At 30.9% G+C, this 25582-nt stretch overlaps 1 protein-coding gene across 2 annotated transcripts in view; it reads right to left on the reverse strand.

The window, feature by feature from the left end:
* LOC129975218 (uncharacterized) overlaps positions 1–25582 on the reverse strand; it is a 164840-nt gene that overhangs the window by 58492 nt on the left and 80766 nt on the right. The window contains exon 1 of one of the 2 annotated variants that reach the window (XM_056088214.1): positions 8086–8317. The exons of the other annotated variant lie outside the window; for it this stretch is intronic. The gene's annotated coding sequence lies outside the window, so the exon portion shown is untranslated. Of the gene's footprint in view, positions 1–8085; positions 8318–25582 lie in introns of those variants that run through there. 2 annotated transcript variants of the gene reach the window in all.

The following is a 25582-nucleotide window of genomic DNA, read 5'->3' on the forward strand; positions in this document are numbered from 1 at the left end:
CATATAAAAGTTACAAAATATTAACTTTTGGCGCGAATTTAGTATTTTTACTGAATCTATCGTGTCATCCTTGGAGCGACTTTTCGACATTATTCACTGGCATAATTTAATAGTATCGAAAAATCGAATTTGTTTTTAGATATGTTTTTCTTCAACGATTGAAACAAAGACTTGACACAAAGCTGCACTTCAAAATCACAAAATCTAATACCAAATTTGATATAATCATGTCAATGTGGTTTCGAATGATCGCGTTTACATGTTTTTGAAATTACAGACCGACAGACAGTCAACCCGTAGTTGTATTTAGCTCAAAATTTGACAGGTGTTTGCGCTATAGATGTTAAATAAGAGTACTGAATTTTATCTGTCTTGTTCTCATCATTTTGGTAATTGTCGTGTTAACTTATATGCGAACAGATGGCCAGACGGACTTCCTCTGAACAGATTTTATTCAAAATTTGACAGTAATCTGAAAATTTGGTGTAAAGATAGTATACAAAATTTCAACCATCAAGCTCAAAGTGATTTTCAGTTATCTTTGTTACAGACAGACAAACGGATGGACAGACATCTAATCTAACCAAAAATGTGTTTTTCGAACTCAAAAGTGGAGATTCGTCAAAATCTCGAGTTCAAATTTTGACGACTACTATACTTTCTCTATACTAAGTATACGAGAAACTATTATATGAATGGAGATTCGAATGAATGTTGCCAGCAATGCAAGGAGAAATATGAACTTATTCACAGCAATATAAAAAAAGTATGAATAAAATTTTAAACAGATAAATTAAAGACAATTTTTAAGAACACACGTTTATTAATTGAACTGTGGTGGCCTTATACTAAGGTCATAGCTGGGGAATCCGAAAATTTCAAACTTGAAAGTAGATTTTATTAAAAACCGCTTTTAAACGACAGTTCGTCTAAATCCATCGAGGCCGAATGTCCCTCACTGGTGTGATGGGGGAGCTTAGCGAGGGAACGCCGCCCCAGGTAAAACTCTCTTCATCTGACCGCTACTCAAAATTACGTTTTCATCTCAAAATACCCTAAGTGTAATTTTAAAATGATGTGATAATAACAAACTAAACACTTTTATTAGTGTCATTGGAAGCAGATAATTTTGTTTTAATTCGTTCCTATTTTTTAATCTTGAAATAATTTTTTCGTTTTAAACTGAATAGCAATGATTTTTCAGGATTTTATTATTAATTAACTGATGGCAGACGCTAATATTAGAATAGTTTATTGTCATCGAGAATGCAGAAATGCAAGAAACATTAACACACCAGGAAATGAATGGAAAAAATGATAGCAAATTTTAATCCTTGAAAACGTCGTTAGAAATCTTTAAATATACTTAACAGTTTTGATTTGGTTCAGTTTGTCTTTATTGACGTTCCATTTTGAAGTGAATTATGGGAACTTCATAATTTTGAACCGTGACCAGATAAGAAGGATGACACCTGAACCGAAATCTTCATCTTCAGATTTTCCCAGGACAATAAAAAAAGGAAAGCCTGCACTTTCAGAGTAACTTCACTATGCGATATCTGCAAAGCTAATACTCCAGCAATGAATATAACATATATTTTGAAAATAATTATTAAATTCTAAAAATCTCATTGTACTTTCAATGCGTATGTTGGTAAAAATTAACAATCCTCATTTTTTTTTCCAGAGATGTATGTGCACATTTTCTTTTGTCAAGACATAGGAAAACCGCTTGTCGTGGTTATTGACGATTTATGCTCTCCAAGCAAAACATAAATATTGACCAGTTTCTTCAGAAAATTCTGCTGGGAAGCAACCTACCCTATATATAAGCCAAATCAAACCTTTCAAGGCTTAATTTATTCATATTTAAGCCCCGTTCTGAAATAACACATTTAAGAAAATTTAACAGTTCTGAATAATGGTCAGCTGACCCCTGAATTGGAACCCTGTCTCCTTCCAAAGTGCCGTTCTACATCCGCCGCAGGCCTTCGGTTTCCATTGACTTAACTGGGGCCAGACCGGCGTACATGTCGGTTCTTAAATGGAATCGAATTTCGAACTTAAAGTCTTTTGGTCTTGAAGTCGAACCTTACCATCAAATCACCACGGCTTATGCTTCTGTTAGATGCTATCAAAATTGGTAAGATCATAAGAAATCAATCGCATTTCTTATATTTCTTATGATTCTTCTTCGCATCAAGTATGTTTTAATAGCGAACGTGACTGGATTTAATCGACCAAAGAAGATTAGAGCTGCGAATCTTCCAAATATATTCTGGGGGTAGTCTTTTAAATAAATCCGGTTAACTACAATGTCCTATATATCTTTGCTTCCTATACAAATATCAAGAAACACATCTTTCAGGTTTAATGAAAATCTCCAAAGAACTTCAGATTTTCAAAACAAATATCTGATTTCAAACAAGTATCAGATAGATTTACAGGAGAGAAAGGTAAGCTGTTTTGTTAACTCAAGCAAATCGAGTAGGATTTCACTTTCTGGCCTGTCGCACCGTGTCGCTGAATGTCGCCACGCTTGAGTGGGGAAACTCTGTTGCCATGGAAACTGAACCGCTCAAAGATGCCTGATTTGAAACACAGCGGAAGATGCTCAAAGAGAAGGAACAAAACAGATCATGACCCACGGATTTAAATTCCCTTTTAAAAGAGATCTTTTAGATTGTGGGTTGCGACCCTAACTTGGGTCATGTAGAACGATTTTGGAGTTATTCCACTTTTACAGGTTGCTTTTTTCTTTTAAATTCTTCAATAGTTGGATATCAAAATAATTTTTTTTAAAAATTAAAGTATTTCATTAAAATGTGTTGTTTAACTTTTAACTATAATTTCTTTTTTTTTTATCAATGCCTCATTTTCTTACATTTTTGGGCTTGCAATAAAATTCAACAAATGTAATTAATTTCGAAAAAGATATTTTCTGGATATAAAAGATGTTCAAAGATCATACGAGATTAAAAAACAAGAAGTTCTATACAATTATTAGTGGTATGTTTAGTAATTCTATTCCATTTATAAAACAAATAGATACAAATTTTAAAATCAGTATTTTATTTTTAAATGTATCATGTTAGATCATTTATAGAATGCTTTCATTTTTCTTTGTTCAACAATTACCTTATTCTAAAATGGCAACTGGAATTATAATCAATATTAGATAGATCAATATGAATTTGTACAGATTATTTTTATTAAATTGTTTTGTATTTTAATAATTAAAAATATCAGCTTCATAAATTTGAGAAATGCATTTTAACAACAGTATGATAAATTTTAAATTTATAATTCATTAATACATGCATTAACATGTGTTTTTTAAAATAATTAAATGGAAATGTTTTGTTATGTCTTTTTTTTTTTAATTGGATAAAATTTCTTTATTTCAAGGACATATTGAATAATATTCAAATAATCTGCGTTGGTAAAATTTGAAATTATAAAAGCACTTTGAAATAAGATTGCTTGTATGAAGCATATAATTATGTTAGTATTAAATATTTAAATGTTTATTTATCTATTATATGAAAAAAATATATTAATATTACGTCTTATTCGCTTCGTGATTTGTAGATAGCGAGTCACCTGACCTATGAGATTTGAGGTTTGTTTTGCCGATACTGTTTGAAATATTTAATGAAAATCATTATTACGTGGTTATATTTATATTGCACTTGACGGTGAAATGGTGACAAAAAAGGAAAAGAAAAGCTTTAAACAACTCTAAATTAACAGCAAATGAGTTTAAACAAATATTATTTTGTTATTCTATTTTTAGACACACAGCTTGTGACAACATTAATAAATCACTTTCCGGTTGGTTTACCTTTTTCAAATAACGAATATGTTTCGTCTCTTGGCTAGAAATCGTCTGAATATCAAAGCAATACACGTGTTAATTCCGCATTGTCTTTTAAATAGCGCGTCCAACAATACCAAATGAAGCAAAAATGGAAAGAAACACTGAACGAGAATCTGGCAATTTAAAAAGAGAAGCTGATCGTGAAGCTGCTAAGTTGGCGACAAAATATGAAAAATTGTTTCAATATTTAAATATTGGAGATATAAGCAAAGAATTTTCTCAATGTGGGGATTTGAGTTTTCAATCGAAATCACATCGATTGAAAAATTATATAATAATCATAGAATGAGTCAGCTTCCAGCATTGAACAAATGGCTGATAGAATTTAAAAGCTTGAGAAATATCGCGTTCAATATCTCATAACATCGAGGTTGACGAGGGAAACGACAAGGGGAGGAAGCCGCCTAGCAATGTTATAAAAAAAATTCGTCGTTTTCGATAGTTACATGATTGCCATGGCAACTACATTAACAAATGTCACGCGCCTTATCTCTTTACAGCTGTTCTCTCTTTAATAGCTAAACTTTTACAGCTGTTCTCCACCCCACCCACTTATTATTTTTCATCTGGTGTATTCAACAACAAAACAAATTTTATGATGAAAACTAAATCTTAAAAAAAAAAAAAGTATTTTTCAAATTATTGTAAAAATTGTTATTAAACTATTTTATATCATCATTCCATTTTACAAGACATTTTTATAGAATAATTTAGTAATTATGCATAAATTACCATTTATACATGAATTTATATTCTATTTTAAGCTTATGATGCCATTCCATAAAGTAATAATAATTTAATTTGGCAGAAGCAGTAAATTAAATTAACTCTTACGATTTTTTTTCATTAATTTTTGGCATCACACGAGATTATTAGCTTCATTTATGCACGAAACCGAAAGTTAAAAAAAGACATTTGGGTTACCTTGCAAAATACTTGAATATAAAATCAAGTATTTTGTCCAAAATATATTTAATATAGTGTAACAGTAATAAAGAATTTGTACATTACATTTTATGCTGCATTTTTGAATCATTTCTTATCAACATTTAGTACTGGAGAACAACGAATATAGCTTATTTTATCACAGCAATCAAACTACGAATCTTTCTCTGCATTTTAAAATGCTTTTTAGAAAACAAGCATCTAAATATAGCGTTGTTCATCGAGTTATTTTAAAAAGTAAATGGCTTCATCTTGACCTGCGATGTCGACTCTCGTTTCACCTGCGGAGAGTTTGACCTAAATTTATTCCTCTTCAAAAAAAAAAAAAAAAAAAAAGAGTTAAACAAAGAAAATGCATCCAAAGATGGTTGCACACTTCTAATGGATTTGGAACAATCCAAATTTTGAGATTGATTAGTTTTTCAAGTTTTTGCATTGCAAAAGGTGATAATAATAATTATGTTTATAATATGTTCGTTCAGCTGGAGTTCGAATTTCGAAGTTCTGGTCTGAAACATAGCAGCGTGATAATGTTCTACGCTTAATTCGTTTCTTTTGATTCTACTGCAGCTGCTGATTCCTTTTTTGAGAAAGGTTTTTCAGATCACATGTTTACAAAAATATTAATTAAATAAAAATTTTGTCATGATAATAAATGTGAAAATGAAAATCCATCGGTTAATACCCAACGAAATCACATTTTTTAATGTTCTTGTTTTAATGTTCGCATAATGTTCGTATTGATAAATGCATAAGAATGGAAGATTTAATGAAGCTTTAAAATTGATCTGAATTTAATTACGTTAATTAAAATTATCATTATTACAAATCATGCTTAAAATCAATTTCGAAAAATTCTTCAAGAAAAAATTCAAGAAATTCAAGAAAAAATTTAATTGATGGAAATAAAACTAATAACATTGAAAAACAAAATTTTAAAAATTTTAAATGTAATTCAAAATGGATTTTGTACGATAATATATTTCAATTAAGGACAAACCCTTTAAAGATTTTGATTAATTTTTCATTAATTTAAACTTTACTTAAAATTATGAAAACTCTTTTTCAAAGTAAATCTACTATCCAAGATGTAATTAATTTTGTAGTTCTAAATCCAGAGAAACGTTGCGTTCTTTACATAACGATTTTAGGATTAAGAAATTAATAAAAAATTACCAGCTTAAAAGCATTGTCGTGCTAGATGTTGTTGTAATTACTACTCTTTTCAATTTAATTTCATGGTACAGAGAAGAAAGTTAATTAAAATATGCATAAAAAACTTCTTCCTTTTAATAGATTTGATTCTAACTAAATATATATTTTCAATTTTGGTATTAAAATCGAATGTCAAATTAATTCGTCTGGCAGGTAGCGTTTCAAAGCCATTTCATTCATATAAACATGAACAGGCAGTCACAATTATAGAAGCAAATTTGTTTGAATAAAGTTTTTCAGAAGTGCCGATAGTAATTAAAATGTTAAAAGGCACTACTGTTTAAATTAAGCATTATTTCATTGGAATTCTCATATCTTTAACAAACTGAGTAACAGTAATAAAAATGTATTCAATTCATCGCAACTTAAAAGTTATATGCCATAAAACTGGACTTTTAATGGATATTTATAAAGTCAAGGATGCATTTAAAGCAAGTTACTGGATTACTGCCCTTGGCAAACAATGATTAAAATACATAATATTTCAAAAATTATAATCTAAAAATGGACACCTTTTTCAATTTGTTTTATATTTGCAGTATACATCATATATCAAAATCATACTCTTTTTTTTATCATTTCATACTTACTAAAAAGCTATGCAAAATAAATTTGAACATTTATTACATTTTTGCATAACAATGCATGGTTATTTAAAAGAACGCAAAAAGAGAAAAGTTCCTATTTTTTTAAATGTTAAAAGAAATTTATAATTTTATAATCGAAAAAGAAATCACTTGTTTGAAATGATAATATTAATTTAAAGTAATTTATTTCTCTAATTTTTAATCTGACTACAATTTACGTCCAAAAATAAGAAATAAATAAATCTTCGCCATTTTGAGATTCCTGCAAATAACGGTGTTTTTTTTAAAAAAAATAATTTTATTTGATTCCTAAAATTTGTTTTTATCTTTAATCGCGATATTAAAAGAATTTTCTTTTTTCTCTTCGAACTGTGAAATTTTTCAGTTTGAAACAATAATGAAGAAATTATATCTTTAATAATAGTTTTAAAGATCATACAGGCTTATTAAAATGGCGAATTTTATTTGATTATGCAAATACTTTCATATTTATAGCAATTTCTAAACGATTCAAAAAATAAGTCCCTAAAAACGAATTAGCTCAATAATTTTTTTATAGATTATTCAATAAATCAGTAAAATTATTTAAAAATCTTTTAAGAGATTTTGAATTTTTTAATTCCCAAACTCCATGGACTATTTTTTGCCAGTTTATCAAGAAAATAATCGAAATTCAAATATGTATCTGTTTACAGGCATATTAAAAATATAAAACAACAATTCTCCCTTTAAAAAATCTTCAGAAAAAATTGGTGCAGGTATACCACTTTCTTTCAGAAATGGTAAGTTACTTATATTTTCTTTTCAATTACCTTTATAGGATTTTATTATAGTAATCGTTATATTACCAAAAAAACTGCATAATTGAGACTCCAATGAAAAACATAATCGGAGCTTCTTCGATCGAAAGCTAAATATTATTTTTAAATATTAATTAAAATAAAAATATAAAGTTAATTCTCATATGAGCATCGATTTTTCCCCCCATTTTTTTGCAAAATCTTTTTAAATTAATTTTTTTCCAAAATAGGATTATCTTTTAGATTTAAACAAATGCATACGATATTCATTTATTTTCCCAAAAAAATCTTTTAAAATTAATTTTATTTCCAAAAGAGCATTATCGTTTGGAATTAACCAAATGCAAACGATATTAAAATAAGAAAGTTTTCATGAAAAATAATAAACAAAGTAGAAAATATTTAAAATTCAAACAGTAGCAGTATTTCAATATGAAAAGAATTGCACGAATCTTACTCCAATGAGTTTTTTTTTTTTTTTGAGGTAATAGTCAAAACTTTAAAAAGCAGTCTTTATTTATTTTTGAAATAATCTTAATAAATTATTTTTAGCTCTCATTATACGTATAGATATAATATTAGTATAATATAAAATAAGGGCAATATTTTTAATATTTATTTTTAAAAAATCTTTAAATAATGAATTTGCGACACTTACCTCGATAAAAGGAATCTGTACTGTAAGGTCTCCATTCTCAAATAAGATGTAAACACCAACAATAATAAAATTTTATTTTTTTAATAGTTTAATTTTTTTAAAGGCAAAAAAATAAAATAATCGGATTTTTATCCACCCACAAACAAGGCCATTCTAGCGCAATCACAGTCGAGATCTTTTGACGAACGAATAAATAAATAGAGGCGGTCAGTTGCAAATGCGCTCGGACAGGCGCGTGTTTAGATCTGTTATGGACACAGATTAGGAAACGTGCTTTACGGTTTCTCCACACTGACCGTCATAACGGTACTTACTTGCTGGAAACGGGTTTACCACAGAAAGCCAAGTTCCTGCGCCAAAAATCATCGCCAAGTAATTAGTTGAAATGCATTTGTTTCGATATAACGAGATCTTCTTTTTCCTTGAAACTATTCTAGAATAAAACATGATAGAACTATTAAGTTTGACGGTTAATTCATATGCTTTACCAGAATTCTTTTCAACAAAGTTATATTATTTCTTGTAAATAGCTGTTATAAGCCTTTTATACCACCAGTTATTGATAGGTATTTTATTACAAACAGTTCATAACTACAAAACCGTTCATAGTTTCATAGAAATACGCCATCTTTATTAAAAATAAATAGAGATTTTTTCTCCTTTCGAATTTTTAACGTGGAATTCATAATAATATGAAATTAACCCCTTTAAATATAGTGTTATATGTTAAATCATTTTATTACGATTGAAAATTGTTAAATGAATCATTTTTTGAAAACGCTTTTTTAAATTTTAATTGTTTTTTGCAATCTTTACAAGCAAATTTTTAAATCTTAATTTTATTTGGAATAAAAAAAAATCTCTTAATTTTGATTGTTATGATATTCAGCATTCGATTCTAATTAAATCACAGAAAATTAAATTTATACTTTAAAAAAAGTTTATTAATTTATTTACATTTTTTCTTACGGTGATTATCAAATGTCTACTCTTTAAAAGAGTTTTTATTTATTTATTGAAATTAATAGAATTATTTTACGATCACACGAATCAATGAGAGAGACGTACTGAAAAGATTGCACTGCGTTTATTTAAAATTCCAAAATGAAGTACAAAAATATGTTTAACATCAATTATTTAAATTCTAAAATGAATTTAATTATTGAAAATTCCAAAATGATATATTAATGAGAATGGCATACTGAATTGCATAATATAGAACGAGATTGAAAATGTAAACTGTACTCAAAATGTTTCATTGTAATTATTAAAAATTCAAAAACTTAATGGAATGGTGGGAAAAAGTGTAACCAAATTTATTGTAAAATAATGCACATGAAACGTACACAAAAATATCCGAGACGCAAACATTAAATTTGCTACCATATTAAATCATTCTGAAAATTGAACGAATTGAACTAAAACGAGCGATTTGAAGCCAAATGCAGCAAACTCGAAAACCTAGGAACCGTTCAGCAAAGTGTTCTAAAAGTAGAGCGAGTTCCAACCCTGCAGCGGTGTGTTTTCCTTTCCACGCTCGCCATAGCAGACGATAATACATAAAACAGCAATCTCTTAGACCAATTGCACCCGTCCCTCCTCCCCTGAAATCTCTTTAACTCATTTTTCCATTTTCTGTCAGACGAGAGTTAAACGCGCTTTCAAAATCGGCCGACCGGTTCCCACTCGTTACTCACCTCACGCTAAGCCTTAACAACCTTGGCAAACACAGCTGAGACACTTTCGTTTCTTTCATTTTTTATTTTAATAATAGCAGTTTACTTTCTCATTAGCTGGCATCATTACTCGCTATGTTCAGTTTATGTTGTGTTCTATAGAAAGTGACAGACGATAATTATTTTTTTAGCAGCGGTGGATTTTGTGCAAAGTAGACTACAGCAGCTGCCTTAGGTCGCTAAACTGAGAGGCGTTTTACAAGCAGGCTGATTAAAAACATTTTATTTTTCTAGTTACCAAATTAATAAATCTGTAAAAGACTAATTTTAAAAATGATGAAATAATAGGGCACTGTTAGAGTATAATTCTTCAAGTTCCTACATTTTTCATTATATTTATTTAGGAATTCAAATATTTATAAAGTTGAACATCTGCTTCAATAACACTATGTATAAACGTAGATGCAGAACACTCTGGAGTCAATAGCTAAATAAAAATAACTACAAATTTATGAAGTTAAATAAAATAAAAAATATTAACTTAAAATACATTATGAACATGTTAAAAATTGTTCTCAAATGTGAAACTAAATTGGACATCTTATTAAAAAAAGAGTCTCATAATGTGCACTGCCAAGAGACTCAAAATACGGAGATCTTCCACTGATTTTTAGGCTAATTTTTAGAAGAAAATTTTTAACAGGTGGCTCGCTAATGGCGTAGTGAAGGAAAAGCTGATGAACATTGGGTTGATGAAGTTCTTGTGTTCAAACATCATAATCTTCTGGCATTGCTATTGCTGCTGAAAAATGACGTAACTAAAAGATGTTAAAAAATTAACGCAAGATTCGAATTTGCCACCATTCGTGCAGTAAAGTGTTGGCAACCCTATTAAAAATCCATTTGTCAACTGATGGTTTAAGGTTAGTAAAAATGGAGTATTACACGATCGAACAACGTGTTAACACAAGATTTGAATTAAATGAAAAAACACAGTTTTCTTTTTTAAATTGTTATATTTTTATTGAATCGTAAAATACACAGGATAGAATTATGTATGGAACAACACATAGGGAAAATGGCTATCACAGCTTTGCTGGCACATACGCACTCTTTTTTTGAAATTTTCCATTACCATTTTTACATAAATGTGGCATTTCGTTGATGCAGCATTGAATTTCCTCCTTCTATGAGAGCGTGCTTTTGGGCTTGTTGGCCCAGACATTCACAGCAAATAATCTCACAAAAAGAAATCCGGTGATTTTAAATGATGTCTAGGGGACCAATTTCCAAATTTTCGAACTGTGGCTGCCGGACTTTCATTATTTTCGAAATATCGTTCAACAATGGAAATACGTTGTTCTATCGCGTAACGCTCTATTTTTTTACTAACACTAAACAATCAGCTATCAAATGTTTTTAATAGGGTTTGCAATACTTTACTGCACGACAAATTCAAATCTTGCGTTAATTTTGGGAAAGTTTAACAAGTGTTTGTTAAATTTGGAAGTACATAAAGGGAAGTTACTTTCCTTTTATACTGTTGAGAACATAATGGAAATCAATTAAATTTTAATCACAAGGTGTGATGAAAAAAATTAGGATTGGCATTAATGAAGTAGGATAATTTACCTAACATACCTGTCCCCCCCATTCGAGGGGCACCTCAATAATGGGAATGAGAAACTTCCGGCATGGTGGTTGGCTCTGGTCGGTTTATTAGATACATAAATGGTGTGTGTGTGGAGGGGGGGGGGAATAGCTACCCTCTATCGATGATGGAACGTGCCTCCAAAGGCCGATAATGGCTTTTAGGACTCAACCATAGTTTCCGCCAATGATGACCCGGTGATCAGTTCATTCAGATTTATCCAGATACTTTCAAATGGGGCGGAAGAGTCCATTTGTGGTTACTTAATATTTACATTGGTAAATTTACTTTCACACGTTGTTGATTCTGAGAAATCATTTGGCGTGAATTCATTAAATTGTTCCGGTTCTTCTTTTATTCTTTTGCTAACTTTATCCAGTTCCGCAAAGATTTCTTTTTCTAAAATTATTTTTGTGAAATTCATTAACTGTTGTTAGCTGTATATATTTTTAAATATCGATATGTCTCATTTAACCACAGCATGGCACTGATATAACGAACTGGAAATACCTTGTTGTAAGGTTTAGACGTACATTTTGGAAGAAAAACGTAGGTGTGTATTTGCAATTTTTAAAGGCAAATACCGAAACATTTTATCTCTATAAAAAACTAGAGAGCATCAACCCCTGATCGTTTTGTTCGTCAGCCTTAATGTTGGCCAATACTGTACATATGTTCGTCAATTCCAACTAACCAGCTTTTAATTGACCATTCATTGAACAATGGTAGCTAAATCTTTCCATGATGACAACATACATTGGAACAGCTTTGATATACAGTCATTTTCGAGAAAAAAAAATAGTTTACCTCCAAATTTTAGCGAAATGGCTGAATGTGACTCGAAGGCAGCAAAAGCGTAACTGTAGCAAAGGCACCACTGAAAAATTGCCTACCTCGCAAGGCGCCAAATGATTGTATATCAAAGCTTAGCCTATACATTTTACTGATCGGTCTATTTCTGATTCAAAACTCAAAGCCTCACAATTCTTTGCTCATATCTCTAATATCTAAATATTGATTCAATTTGCACGTTTTGGCGCCAATGTAGCAGCTTCACGATCAGCTTTTCTCTTCAAATTGAAAGATTATCTTTCTTCGCATTTTTTCTTCATCTGATATTGCTGGGCTCACATTATTATTTAAAAAAACAATTCAGGGTTAACACATGTATTGCTTAGGTATTCAGACGATTGCTAACACAGAGACGAAAAATTTCCGTTAACTCGAAAAAGGTAAACAAACCGGAAAATTATTCATTGGTACTGCCATAAATAGTGTGTCTAAAAGTAGAATTAACAAATAATATTGCTTTAAAACCATTTGTTTGTTTAGTGTTAATGAAAGCTTTCCTTTTCCTTTTTTGTCACTCCTCCCATCGATGACGGGACGTACTTCCTTCGGGGAGGGTTGTACCGTGGCCGGTGACGGCCCTTAGGACTCAACCACAGTTCCCGCCAATTGCTGTTGCGGCGGTCCAGTCATTCAGTTTTATGGTTTAAATCCGTGTGCCTTAGGGCGGGTCGGAGAGTTAGATGGTTGACTTTCCTTTTTTGTCACCATTTCGTCATCAATATAAATACTTACAACGACGTAATAATAATTTTTGTAAAATATTTCAAACAGTACCGGCAAAACAAACCTCAAATGACATGGATCAGGTAACTCGCTATCTACCAATCACGAAGCAAATGGAATGCAATGTTTACATAAAAAAAAATTATAACAGAGAGAAATATGGTTGCAATAACTTTTTCCAATTTTACTAATGACAATTGGAGGAGGACGGAATATTGTTGCATCTCATCAATTGTATATTCCACTATGTTATGTTAATGTTAGAATCTATTATACATTAACGTCTGGTAAATCATTGAATCAAAAGATCCCAACCTAATTCCTCAGACAATTTTTAGAACGATATGAGAGACGAGAATATGCTTTTAATTAATAACAGTCACCTTTGGAAACCATCAATTTAGGCGCCATTTTAATAGCTTTAATCTTATAATATCAACCTTCTGACGAACTAACGCTAATCACACCAAAAGAAAATGCTGTTTTAAATGTAAGTTGCTCCCAAGGCAGAATTTTTTTCCCTGCCCCTGAACATCATCAATGGCTTCGTAAGTCTAAATGGCGCCAAGATCTTGGTATCATTTTCCCGCTCTTTCATCGTAGTTTTCGGCACAAACAAGTAATCTTCTTGGCATCTCCAAGTCACTTCCTGTCGTTTAAGATGAAGAATCGATACCTTCCTTCCCCTTTCATTCATTAAGGTACCTTCCGATACCTTATTATGCCAAATTTGAACAAACAAATGTCCAGTGGACTTAATTTATGAAATAATTCTTGCGTAAACTTTACCTAAATCAGGAGTTTGACAAAAGAACATTAAAACATAAATTATGAAAATATAAAAGTCAATATACTTCCCAAAAATTGAAAGCAGAAACAAAATAAAGGAAACTAATAAAAGAATTAAAACTATTAAATGCAAAAACATTCAATATTTTTGCAAACAAAATCGGCTATTCAACGATCTTACTCTAAGAGACTAATAATTTATCTTAGTATAACACGGAGATTTGACATATCGTATTAATTTCGATTCGAAATAATGTGTCATTAACGATTGAATGAAAAGAAAGAAACAAATGCGTTAACAAACAAAAAAAAAAAAAAATGCAGAACAAAAGAGAATGATTGGGAACATAAACATGCAATTAGTGAATGCACAATTCAAAATACGCATATACAAAACGAAATATTTCTTGTTAATAGAGTTAACAGCGTTCATTCAAAAGTATTACAAGGCAGGCTCAAATCCAATGAATAAATGTTTAAATTTGGAGAAATCTGCAAAGATACTAAAACAATTAATTTTAGTACAAGAATTGCTGTCAAGTTCCATGCGACATGCATCACATAAATCAATGGCGAGCATATCACAGAGGTAGGTTTAAAAACAACTATGGTCCAATTTCCAGCTTTTAGATTTTTCAGTTAATCCTCTAATTCTAAACATCCTCAGTTTTGTAACCGGAAATAAGTGCATCACCGTTTTTTTTTAAAGAAAATAACACGTTTCTTTCAAATTCAATTTATATTGCAGACAACGATAAATCAAAATTATGGGAATAAGGAAAAAAAAAATCATGAAATAATCTTCTCACGTTTTTTAGGAATTAAACGGTGTTCTTAAAGATCGCTTTCAAAAACAACATTTTAAAAGGAGTGGAACTAAAAGAAAAATTTTCAGTCAAATAGAAGGGGAAAAGTTGGGTATTTTATATAATTTCACGGTTGTGTAAACCTGAATCAAGGTCAGAGAGCTCTGATTCCTTCGAATTGGGGGAAAAAATCAAAATCATTTGGGAAATGCTTCTTATCGTTCCCATGTGAATGGGTCGAAAGAGAAATTTTTTTTAAAAAAGTAAAATTAACTAAATGAAAAGTAAATCTGTCTTTATTCATTCGTAGTTTAGAAAATTCATTGTTCTTTTTCGTAAAGCGAACAGTTAAATTTTAAACATAAGCTATATTTTAGATCTGACTAGCTGATATAATAAATAAATAGCTTATATGATTGCTTGTCAAAAAAATTTAATATAAAAATTACTTGTACATAAATTATTATAATACATAATCTTTTATCGTCTAGAACTTTCATACTTAAAATGAGAAAACAAATGAATCAGACGATTTTAAAAAACTCCGATAGTCAATTTTTTTCTATATTAACTAAATAAATAGTTTCTCTGTATATGAATTGTTAATCGTTTGCTTTTAAACTTTTCTTTTAGTGTTCTTCCCAAATTCTGCTTAACGTTGTAGCAACATTTCTTCATTTGAATCCTTGTTTTTCAGCAACAAAAATAATGTTACAAATATTGCTCAAATTTTTTAAAACAAATTAAAACCATTTATCGTCTAGAACTTTTTTCCCTTAAAATGAAAATATGAATTGAATCAGGCGATTTTTAAAAACCACCGATACTTATTTTTTTTAATTATTAATAAACTAAATAAATAGTTGTTTCGTATATGAATTGTTAGTCGCTTGCTTTAAACTTTTCCTTTAGTATTCTTCCAGAATTCTGTTTAATGTTCTAGCAATAGTTCTTCGTTTGTACTTTTGTTCTTCATTAACAAAAAATATTGTTACAAATATTGCTCAAGTTTTTTTAAACAAATTAAACAGTATTAAAAAAATAAAACATGAATGTCAAAAAAGAAAAAAAGAAAAAAAAAAATAGAATAGTTCAAAATTTCATCGCTACCAAGAAAATGAGTATTTATAAATTTCCTTATTTCAAAATACTCTGCAACTGTACATTTTTTTTATTAAATTTTGAACAATTAATAAAATTGAAGGAGAAATGCATGTACTTAGTGAAATTGGTATCATTAAAAAAGTAAAAATTATAATGATTTCATTTTTAGAAACATGTACAAAGTCACAACGATTTTTATTTGCATTAAGATCACAGATGTAATCATTCATTTCATTTATGTAAAATAGTTGAACTTATTTATTTTTGAAACAAACTAAATTACGAATCAAAGTTTTGTTTTCAAATTTTTATTCCTTATTTTAATCATGAAATTCGAATTCTTTTTCATCGAATCGATATCAACTCCTTTTTAAACACATTTATTGAACTTGTCTTACTTCATATATGCAAAGATTGGATAAAATAAACAAGGAAAGGAATATGAAGGACACATTTTCTTTGTTCCATTTATTCTATTTCTAAATTGTTTTCATAGACCCACAGGTAGAAGTAATTTAAAAATATTTCTACGAATTCAATGAAGTCTAAAATGTCGGAAGTAAGAAGAAGCTCTTAAATGATAATTGCTCTAAGAAGGAAAAGTAAAATTATAAAAATAATTCAATATGCATCCATTTATTTCTCAGTCTTCCCTCATTTCCTGATCAAAATTCTGAAATTAATGTTGGTTTAATAATATATCAAATTTAAGTAAAAAATTTTGCTATATAATATAATTTATTCCTAAACATAACTAATCAGGAAAAATAACTAACTACTAATGATGAAAGCAACAAAATTAGCATACGAATTTAAAATGTTCTGCTTTTAATAGAACTATAAGTTAAAAACACGCTATTGACAGATTTACAAAAACCAGAAATGTTCTACAAATATTCCTGTAAAAAAGTCATTTAATATTACAAATTATCCGCCTTCAATTTTGCGATTTCTAATATTCGGTGTTATATTAATGATTAAAATCCACGCAAAACTCAGGTAAGGTTTCTGCTCTAATTCAACCCTAATGGGCTCTTGATCAACGCCCCGCAACCAGCCAAGCATACCGAACATTCACTCATTTCATTTTCCACCTTTAATTGATCGCCACTTAAGGAATGCGTTATTGTATCTTGCAGAGATTAAAAGTGGAACCGTTGTTCACTTTCTTTGCTAGCAATACGAAAGAAAGCCCGGCGTAAAACGGTGTGCGAAGTTAAATTCTTGCCCTCTTTTGAGGGCTTTACACTTTTTGTATACCTTTCATTCAGAAGTGTGAATGAATGTGTAATTACCGGATGTATGTTTGCCGAATGCTGTACCTACTTTGGCGTTCATTAACGAAAAAGTGATTGTTATTTTACTTGTTAATGAAGAGAATGTACAACCGGAAGTTTTAAAAATCTATTTAAGAAACATATCTTCGCCGATAATGTAACAAGTAATGTATTCAAATTTACTTCACTTAAAATGCACTGATCAGTACTCCTTTATGTCACCAATAAATGACAAATCGCCTATCGCCAACTTTTCAAATCGCCAATCTTGGTTTCTGGCAATGGCAACTTGTCATCCATTGGCGATATAAATGGTTGCCAATTAATGGATTTCACCTGATAGGAATTTTAAATATGATCGGCGACCTTTTATGTCACCAATGCCATCTCGCTTTCAGCATTTGGCGATTTGCAATTTATTGGCGAAATGAAAGGGGATAGATTAGTGAATTCTGCCAAATGGAATTTTCGATGTACGATCGTTTGTATTTTGTTCTACAGCATCGATGTGCGTCCCGTATTTCTATTGTAAATGCAAGGATGCAAAAAAATTAAAGAAACTCAAAGAGCCTGGTGATAAAGCTTTTGCATCGGTTAGTTCTAAGTCCGCCAATTCCGCCAAATATCTACAGAACTTGTGCATCAGGTTAACTGCAGCCTTACTGATTCGCACCTAGAGTAATTATAGGGGGTAAAATTAAAGATGATTCTGATAACAATCGTTTATTACCAAATAACTTAGTGCGGTTCATACTTAATATTATGTGTGTTGCCAGCTTCTCAGCACTTTTCTTCATTTATAAAGCCATGTTTTATAATTTCATATTTAAAATAGGCTGCTATGATTTCCAAAGTCGATAAATAACTTTTGGAAACTTATTCTTTTGACCATTTTCAATATTATTTACTTTGACAAGGCAATCAAAATGGAGGGAGGTCTGTATTGTGGAGATTCGTCAAAATCTCGAGTTCGAATTTTTTGACGATTATATTACTTTCTCTATATTCCAAATACGAGAAAATATAAAAAAAATAAGTTTTTGCAGGAAACAAGGAATATATGAAGGAAATATCGCTAAAAAGTGCAAAAAACGGAAGATAATCGCTGATCTAATTGATGAATGGAGTCAGATTGTCGTACTCAACGTTTTCGGAAACACCAAAGGAACTACTTGAGAAAAAAAAAAGCGGTAATAAATCAATGCGAAAGCACGCAAAAGCACGCAAAAGCAGTGAGCTATTCTGAAGTGACATCTTCAATTTAGAAAGGAAATTCATGTATTTCCTTTTAATTTTTGCTTTCCTTAATTTGATTATAATTTTCCCCATTAACAATAAAGAAAAACATCTTATTGGTTTTCTGATCGATGTCTTTAACTATGGGCGAATTATACATTTAAGTCCGCATGTATAAATATTGATTGGTATTACATAATAGATAGAGAATTGGACATTTTAATTAATTTCTCTTTCGCGATTTTTCAATTATGGATTATACCTGTCATGGCTATACAGAATGAATTTCTTTTCTTCCAAAATTTGATTAAATTCTACATTTCTGATCTGAAGAAAATACAAAATTTCAACCGTTCAGTTCTTCCCGTTTTTATTTCTTTCCTATACGAAATATAGAAAACCATTATGTTCGTCAAAAAATTCGAACTTTGACGGAGATCTACATTTCAGACTTCTCCCGAGTACGAAAAATACATTTTTTCGTTACTTTGGGACTATTCCGTCGACCTATCAACGCTCGCAAAAATGCGCCAATCCTTCCGTTATCTTTTCACTAATTTTTGGCGATAATATCGGGTTTGGCGAAAATGGTCGACGTGATAATCCCAAAGTACCATTTTTTATTTATATCTACCTGTCTGTCTGAGAACACGATAAGTCAAAAACGCTTTGAGCTAGATGGATGAAATTTGGAATCTAGAGCAAAGGCCAAATTTGTAGATTTCTGCCAAATTTTCAACGAAATCCAGTTGTAGGAAGTATGTCTGTCTGGCTGTCCTATTACAAGTGAGCTCTATTACCTCCAAAACGTATCGAACTAGGTATATAAAATTTGATATACAGATTTAGCATCAGAAATATAGATTTGTTTCAAATTTTGAACCAAATCCGTCAAATGGTTCACGTCTGTTGGTCAATAATTTCTCATGCATGTAAACACAATAACTCCAAAATGCAATGTCTTAAATCATTGAAATTCGATATATTTTTGTGTTCGATATTGTTTTGTGACTACAGTAATTTTGTATCAAATTTTGGTTTCATTCGGTCAATAAAAAGGCGCTCAAAATACATATTCGCACAATAAATTCAAAGAAACTGTTAGAGTTAAGCTAAATATCTAAATTTCGTACTACTGATCACTAACGCCATACAAATCAACATTTGCAACCTTACTATCCAAGTACTATACTTTAAGTCTAATATTTTATGCCGGTGGGGGGGGGGGGTATAAAACCTTAACTGGGGTGTATGCGAGAAAGTTTCAAGAAGACCACTCCGACTGGATCATGATCACATACACACATATAGACACAGAAAAGTGCAGTCATTATTCCATTTTTTTTTTTTCCTGAGACGTTTAAAACGAGGTAGTTTATCAGCATCTTGAGGTTTCGAATCGTTCTGAGATGCCATTACAACACATAGGAAAAGACAAAAATATCAACAAATACTTAGTTGAATTCTCGAAGTTTTCTAATGACTAACAGATATACTTAAGTAGCAATAAAATTCTACCTATTAAATTAATAAATTGCGAATGCTCGATGAGAAATATTAAAAACATCTTTTCATTAACGAAATAAAAAATAAAATCGATCTTTTTTTCATTTTTAAATCTACACTAAACAAATAAACATCATTTATATGCTGAGACACTCTAACCGCAAGAATATCTAACAACATCATGCCGACACTATCAGTTAATAAAACATGACAGAATAAAACGGGTCGTCCGCCTGCCACACAGGTGAGTTGACAACCCTTTCGCGCATCCTCTCTTCATTCGGAATGCATACGAATCGTCTGACATTTCCTGGTGGGAAGGCTGAAGCGAAAGTAACTTCTTTTTTCTGAATTAGGAAAGTTAACCTGATTAAGAAACAGAGGCTAAAGGTTTGCTTTTTTCCGTCTTCGCCATGAGGAAACGAATGGGAAATGATAGCCAGATGATAAATCTTTTGTAAAAAAACGAAAGAATCTTTCGCCATTTGGTAATGCCATGAAGCAATGCGGCCTTTGTGTTGTTTTTTTGGTCTATCTGTTAAGAAGTCATTTCTGACTGCTAAATGATCTAACTTTTTATCTTTCTCTCTTTCTAAAGCAGTTTGTTTTCAACACTAAGATAGCTTTATGCTATAAAGATTCGAGGATTCGATAACTTCGTAAACGGAAGAATAGGTCGCAATCTCACTTGTATTCCAGACCTGCTTAATTTTTTTGATTATAATTCTGAAATTCTCAATTAACCATTATCCTTGGAGAATAATGTTGGAACAAAATGAATTAAGAAAGCTTAATAATTTTGAGAAGAATGTGAAGAAACGTATTTCAACAATGTAAAATTCGATACTTGTATTTCTGCGAGATACTTTTCGTGATGTTTTTGATATGACGTGAGATATTTTTCACATTAAAAGGACTACACAATTTAGAGATACGTCAGTGACAAATGCTTTTGTACTTTTCATAATTCTTTTAAACTTCCTTTCTAGCTCATAATTCATATCTTCTTTATAATTAAACTTTTCTTAAAATTACAAAAAAAAAAAAAAAAATCAAATCGTAAAAAAAATTATCTTGTAGCACATAATTAAATTCTTCTTTATAATTAAACATTTCTTAAAATAACAATAAAAAAAACGAAATGGTAAAAAGGTAAACTTCAGCAGTAACATTAACTGTTCGTTAAAATATCCATTCAAAATAATGTCCATCTGATCGGCTGTTCGACAAAATTAAAAGAGTTAGATAAAATTCGATACATATATTTTACATCTATAGTATAGATACCTTTCAAATTTTGAGCTACATTCAACTGGGGGGGGGGGGTGAGCGTCTGTCCGTCTGCACTTTTAGAAACATGTAAACGCGATGAACACAGTGATTTGAATATATCAAATTTCGTACGCGATATAGTTTAGTTTAGTTTAGTTATATTAATGTCCCGTTGTAAAGCAACACTAGGGCTTTTTTGGGACGGACCTCGTCATTTTGTACCGCGGTCAGATGACGAGGACGACACCTGAGCTGGCATCCCCTCTCCACGTCACATCACACCAGCGGAAGGACGTTCGGCATGACGGATTTAACGTGCAACATACCCCCTTACACAACGGTTCTTCGGCGGAATCGAGTCTCGAACCTGAAACCCTACGGCTGACAAGCCGAGACCTTACCACCAGGCCACCGCGGCCTGTGTGATTTTGTGACAAGTGTAGCTTTGTTACAAATTTTTGTTTCAACCGGTTGAGAAAAATGCGTCTAAAATACAAATTCGACTACCGGATCCTATTAACCGAGTGTCAGGGATTCATCGCCAAAAAAACTATGCCAGTTGAAATGCAAACTTCACTCCAGTGTTTAATATTTCGTAACTATTGTGCGCTAATGCCACAACTATTGTGTAAGGCATTTTATGGGATAAAACTTTATCAGAGAGTATACGAGAAAGTTTTAGGGAAACTACTTCCACTTGTTAAAACTTGTTAGACTTCTTCTAAATCTGAGTTTTTCATAAAGCTCATGTTATATGCTACGACACTCAAATGACATTCGACTTAGGTATCTGAATACATTGAAAAAGTCGAATTTCGCTAAATATGGCATTTTATAAAAACTCTTTTATTAGATAGACCAGTCTTCAAGCTATCCAAAAGAGATTTACTTTTGTTTCTACGTTAATTAGAAGTCAAGATATTAATATTTTCGTAATTATAAGTAAACGGAAGTGGACATTTAAATAACCGAAAGCACTGATTTAAAGGGCCAAAAACATGTTAAAAATGTATATAAACACAAATTTAGTTTTAAATACGGAAGATTCTTTTGCACGGAAAAACGCAAAATGCCAGTGAGAGTTTCAACAGTTTATTTTTGTGGTAATTTGTACCTAAAGATGTCTTTGTTGAGCTCTGAACCCTCAGATTAGGAGCATTTATGTCTGTAATACATTTTAACGAAGGTTATATAGGATAATCCAATATCTTTAAGGTTATTGGAGTGTATTCTAGTGCAAATGCAGTTAGAGCATTTGCAGAGCTCGACAAGGACAGAATAAATGAATCTAGGTGGCATTCACTGCGAAATGCAAAAATTGCCAGAAAAAAATGACAAAAAGGAAAATTATTAAAAGCTGAGGAGGAAGAAGGCATAACCTATAAATGTGGTGAATTTTAAATACTTACACACATAATTTATTATTAAAACATGTTACTGTATACTTTAAATGCATTCTCAAAATTGATTTTTACTTATTTTTTGCTTACTTCAAATCAAATAACTGAAACTGTAATTATCATATGACTATGAAATTTGGAGGACTTTGACTTTATACTATTTTCTAGGGAATGAACTAAAAGTATTTAGATTGAATACATATTTGTTTAATTTACAGCCTATTGTTTGAATAATAATGTGATAAACGTACTAAAAATTTCATGGTAGCTCTTCAACTGGTTCTAAAATGTTTATTTATTATTATGGCCATACGCTTGTAGTTCATTCCCTAGAGAAACCTATGTAGTTTATTTTGGTATAAGTTTTGTTAGGATGAGAGAAATAGTTTTTGATGTAGCCAATTTGAAGTTTTTAAGAATTTGCTTAAATTTATGCTACTAAGTACACATTTTCAAAAATTATTAATGTTTATTTCAAATATTGACAGTCTATCACTAAGCTTTAGCAGTCTTAAGCCCAGAAATATGGTTAAAGTATGTCGACATCATGTTTTTCTAAAAAAAAAGTTTTCTAAACGTGTTCGAATACCTCAAATTTCCTCTTATCACGTTTCAAAACAGCTCTCCTGTTGTTATACTTCAAAACGAGTGGATGCTTAACAAACTAAGCGAATTTAATATCCTTTCAGAATGTGAGTACATTTATGAGCCCTGCATGCTTTAATAATAAAGAGACGCATTTTAAAATAGTTAATCCTAATGTTTATCTGTAACACCCATTTTCAATTTTTGTGGGTGTTTATTTATCTACAGAGGTTTCAACTCTACACAGATAACGCATTTAATCATGTTCCCACACTGGACAAGATTCAATAAAAATAATTTTACTCCACAAAAGAAAACATGCTAGGCGATTTTTTTAAAAACCTCACCTCTGTTTTGCTGAAAAAAAGAAAGTCCTTCCTTTTAAATTCTGGTTCGAAACGCTAACACCAACATTAGTCACCCTCTTGAGACACTCCCAGTGTAGACTTGTTTTACGTTAAAACATATTTATATTATCTATTGTCATAGAACTTCAAAAACCAAACAAGCTTTCTTGATATGTTCTTCAGTTATGTTTACAAGACAAATACACGTAAGTAAAAATTATTTCTTTTATAATATGAATCACTATGTAGTGAATAATTTCAACAGTAGAGAGCTTCTTTATTTAATCATCACACATAAAAATTTGTGTAGGTCGAAAACCCAAGTAAAGTCGCTTTAAAGATTTTTAAAAATACTTTTCTCTTTCAAATTTTTCATAACCAAAACCTGTGGGAGTGTCTTCTCTAAACTTTCTCGCATACTCTCGAATAAACGCGTTATCCGAGAGAACGCCTTGCATGGCACCGGCGTATAATAGTTACGAAGTATTAACCTTTAACCGCCGTGAATTTAGCATTTCCATTTCTACTGAATCTATCGTGTCTTCCTTGGCGAGTTATTTGGCGATTAATCCCTGTCAAGCCGGTAATAGTATCCGGAAATCCAGCTTTTGTTTCGGACGCATTCTTCTCAATTGATTGGGGAAAAAATTCGACACCAAGCTACATTTGACTAGAATTACAATTGTAGTCACAAAATCGCCAAATTTGATATATTTAAGTCATTGCGTTTTTGAATTATCGCGTTTATATGTTTCCAAAAGTACAGACCGACAGACAATAGTATCCGAAAATCGAGCTTATGTTTCAGACGCATTCTTCTCACTTGATTGGGGAAAAAATTCCTCACCAACCTACATTTGACTAGAATTACAATTGTAGTCACAAAATCGCCAAATTTGATATATTTAAGTCATTGCGTTTTTGAATTATCGCGTTTATATGTTTCCAAAAGTACAGACCGACAGACAATAGTATCCGAAAATCGAGCTTATGTTTCAGACGCATTCTTCTCACTTGATTGGGGAAAAAATTCCTCACCAACCTACATTTGACTAGAATTACAATTGTAGTCACAAAATCGCCAAATTTGATATATTTAAGTCATTGCGTTTTTGAATTATCGCGTTTATATGTTTCCAAAAGTACAGACAATAGTATCCGAAAATCGAGCTTATGTTTCAGACGCATTCTTCTCAATTGATTGGGGAAAAAATTCGACACCACGCTACATTTGACTAGAATTACAATTGTAGTCACAAAAATGCCAAATTTGATATATTTAAGTCATTGCGTTTTTGAATTTTCGCGTTTACATATTTCCAAAAGTACAGACCGACAGACAATAGTATCCGAAAATCGAGCTTATGTTTCAGACACATTCTTCTCAATTGATTGGGGAAAAAATTCGACACCAAGCTACATTTGACTAGAATTACAATTGTAGTCACAAAAACGCCAAATTTGATATATTTAAGTCATTGCGTTTTTGAATTATCGCGTTTACATGTGTCCAAAAGTACAGACCGGCAGACAATAGTATCCGAAAATCGAGCTTATGTTTCAGACGCATTCTTCCCAAGTGATTGGAAAAAAAAATTCGACACCAAGCTACATTTGATATAGAATTACAATTGTAGTCACAAAATCGCCAAATGTGATATATTTAAGTCATTGCGTTTTTGAATTACCGCGTTTATATGTTTCCAAAAGTACAGACCGACAGACAGTCAATGCCGTATTGGATTTGGTTCAAAATTTGACAGAAGTTCTAGACTATACATGCTAATTCTATTAATCGAATTTTATTTTATTGTCTAACTTTTCGTTTTATAGTTATCGTTAAATTTTATTCGAATAGCCGGACAGTTAGACTTCCTCTGAGCGGAGTTTGTTCAAAATTTGATAGAAATCGGCAAATTTGGTATAAAGACCATAAATCAAATTTCATCTAGCGCAAAGCGCCTATGAGCTATCTTTGTCACAGCAGACAGACGGACATTTTCCAAAAATGCGTTTTTCAAACTCTGGGACATCTAAAAGATTCGTCAAAACATTCTTTAGTGCCCATAAGGTTTAAATACTCAACGACTCTGTTTTTAGTACTCATATTTTTTTTTTAAATTCTTCGTTTCAGTAAAAAATGTTCGTATATTAATTCCAATTTAACCATTTCCACTTTAATTTAAAGCATAAATTTTACGGGAGCTAACAGAAAATTAGAGATACATATTACGTTATGGCTGAAGGTCTTTACAATATTATGAATGAATTAT

This window comes from Argiope bruennichi, chromosome 7, assembly GCF_947563725.1.
Source record: "Argiope bruennichi chromosome 7, qqArgBrue1.1, whole genome shotgun sequence".
In the NCBI taxonomy this organism is placed as follows: domain Eukaryota; kingdom Metazoa; phylum Arthropoda; class Arachnida; order Araneae; family Araneidae; genus Argiope; species Argiope bruennichi.